Genomic DNA, 3,519 nt, shown 5'->3' on the forward strand with positions numbered 1-3,519 from the left:
TGCCGCCATCTTGCCCCTCCCATACAACAATTTATATAAACAAGGCTGTTCCAGACAAACTGAAGAGATAAGGTTACGCAACATATGAATGAAATCAACCAGTGAAAGATTTACAAAAGTACACATGTCAATCACGGAAGAGTCACTCAGTTTCCTAGATTAGCTGCCTATCAGAATTAGGGGGAAACCTTGTTCATTATTTGAACCTAGAGCCTCAGCTCATGAAAATTCCAGGAATTGAAGTTTGGAGTTTGCAATGTCACCAGATTTTTCTTTTATATCCTATCTGCACAAGTAGTGAATGTTTATTTGGGAAACAACACTGCAACACATAAGCAGTCTCAATGATATCAACAGTAATAATAATACCAATGTCATATGCTTTATGAGGATTAAATGGGGTGTGTAAAATATATCCAATAATTCATTATAATTATCCTAATATTAAAGTCATAGCAACTTGTATATCATTGAAAAATGACACAACTATTTGAGTTGGAAAATAGAGATCCAAGACTGGGGTCATTGTGAAGTTGCAAAAAGGACAAGGCAGAGAATTCAAGAGAAGAGCAGGCAACAATATAAGTTATGTCAGAAACTACAGAAATCTAAGTTTGGAGGACATAGTTTTGTTATGATAACCATTATGGATGTAACAGAAGAAAGAGCCACTTGTACATCATGGAAATGATGGCAGTGCACAAGTGTGGTTGAGAAGGTGAGAAGGCAGTGGTATGATATATTCAAGATACTGAAAGAGAAAAACTGCCAAACAAGGATCCTGTATTTGTAAAACTGTCCTTCAAGAATGAGGGAGAGTTTAGATGTTACAGATAGACAAACACTGAGAGAGTTCGTGAACAGGAGCTCTCCTCTGCAAGAAATAATAAAGGTAGTTCTTCAGAATGATAGTAAAAGACAGGAGAGAGAGGTTGTAGAAGAGTGCAGACATGAAGATATTAGGAGATAGGAACAGGGTAAAGATCAGATATTTGATGCTGAAAGACTACAGAATGTTCAACAGGATTGATTGTATAGATCCAGAAATGGATGGAACAATACCGGGTGATGGTAGCACAATGTTCTAAGTACACTGAACAAAGATGATTGCAAGTACAGTTGAAAGAGGAAGGTTAGGGGCATGTAGGACACCAAATGAAAAGATATAAGATAAATACTGGGATGGAATAACTTAGTGAAACCTAGAGTGGTCAATGATTGTGATTAAATGTACAAATATAAGCATGTTTTTAAATGAGGGAGATCAAATGAACGTCAACTTTTTGAGGCGTTGAAAATGAAATGTTATTGGGGAAAAATACAATCAATGCAAAGTAGAATCTATAGCTAACAGTAACATTGTACTGTGCTTCCATTAATTGTAACAAAGGCAATATACCAAAGCTAAATGTCTATAAGATGGGGTTTTAAGGGAGAGATATGGGATTCCAGGCATTGGTATTGTTGTCTAACCTTTTTACTGTATTTTATTTTATTTTTTTCTTTTGGTTGCTTTTAGTTGTCATCTTTTCATTTCTTTTCTTTTTTTCTATTATTTTTTCACCACCCTCCCTTTCTTTGTGAAATAAATGGAAACGTCCTCATATTGGTGAATGCATAACTGTGTGATTATACAAGGAACCATTGATTATTTACTTAGGATGGAATGTGTGGTGTGTGAAAAAAACCATCTAAAAATAAACAGAGGGACAAAATATGGGAGAAAATATGGAGAAAGTGATGTACCTATTCAACATTGTTGGGGAAGTAGAATGATGCAGCCCCTCTGGAGGACAGTGTGGTGGTTCCAGAAGAAGCTAAGCATGGGGTTGCCATATGGTCCTGCATGAAAGAGGGACATGAATGGACATTTACACAGGGGCCTTTGTTGTGGCATTATTCATGATTCACAGTGGACAGAGGTGGCCTAAGGTTACACTGATGAGTGGAATGGTGAACTGTGGTGTACATATACACTGGAATATTGAGCTGCTACAAGAAAGAGTGAAATTGTGAGGTGAATGGACATTGAGTACAGTATGTTGAGTGAAACAAACAAGAATGAAAAGAAAAACATAATATCTCACTGATATGGACTAACCATAAAGTGCAAATTCTGAGAATGGAATGTCAGAGCGTAACTTATGGTAAAGGCTTAGGGTAAAGGTTCCTAGAGTGTAAGCTCTTACAGCAGTTACATCGGTTACAGTTTTCTAATGGCTATTTTTAAATACTGAGATGCTGGGCTCTTTGTGTATAACCTTGTTGGTTCCTGGAACTTTGGTTATCTGTCTGACACCTCAGACTCAGAACCAGAGTCTGGCAGCTATGAATGTCTGCTTTGACCCATACAGAAAATGTTAAAGAGTATGAAAAAGAGATAAGACATCTATTAGTGATATGAATGAAGTGGACTTGGTTAGGACTAAGACAAATCAGACCAAAGGGTAAAGAAGGAGATTGATGGGGTTTTAAAACTTCAACTTCTGTGTGAGGCAAAGGAAGAGATGTTTATTAGTTGTAAAATCTATATTTTTTGGAACACTGTATAATTTAACCTGTATGGTTGATTTATTCAAAAACCATAATTACATGGAACTTTGAATAGGGAGTGATATCTACATAGGTTATATGTGTTAGGGTGAATCCCCAATACATCCCAGAGTAATTTGGGCAGAGAAGAAAAATCCATTTTAAAATATCCTTGAGGAACTGGGGAAAAATGTGGAAATATTAAACTTCTCCTCCTGGGGAATTAGTGATATTCTCACAAGCACTGGGGACTACCAGTTTAGAAAGCTGAACCTTCAATCTCGGTGCATGCCCTTACAAAGTTTGTTTACTGCAGAGGAGAGGCTACACCTACTTAAAATTGTGCCTGTGAGTTGCCTCCAGAACTTCTGTTGCTCAAGAGAGAGACAGAGAGAGAGAGAGGGAGAGGATCAAGTAAACACAGTCAGAAATGGGAAAGGACATAACTGCTGACCCTGCAGAAATAAAGGAGATGAGTGGATATTAAAACCAATCATATGCATATAAACTAGACAACTTAGATAAAATGGAAAACTTTCTAAAACAGAATAAACAACTGACATTGGCTCTAGAATAAATAGATGACCTCAAAAAACCAATCCACAAGTAAAGAGATTAAGTCAGTCATGAAAGAGCTCCCCAGGAAGAACAGCTCAGGACCAGATAGCTTCACATGTGATTTCTCCCAAGCATTCAATAAAGAATTAATACCAATCATGCTCAAAATCTTCAAAAAAATTGAAGAAGAGGGAAAGCTACCTAACTCACTTTATGAAGTGAACATCACCCTAAATCCAAAGTCAGAACAAAGATACTACAAAAAAAAGAAAATTATAGACCAATCTCTTTAATGAATATAGATGCAAAAATCCTCAATAAATAATCACAAATTCAATGCAGCAGCATATTAAAAGAACTATACAATATGACCAAGTGGGATTTATTCCAGTTATGCAAGGCTGGTTCCACACAAGAAAATCAAATAAT

The sequence above is a fragment of the Choloepus didactylus genome, chromosome 17, assembly GCF_015220235.1.
Source record: "Choloepus didactylus isolate mChoDid1 chromosome 17, mChoDid1.pri, whole genome shotgun sequence".
In the NCBI taxonomy this organism is placed as follows: Eukaryota; Metazoa; Chordata; class Mammalia; order Pilosa; family Megalonychidae; genus Choloepus; species Choloepus didactylus.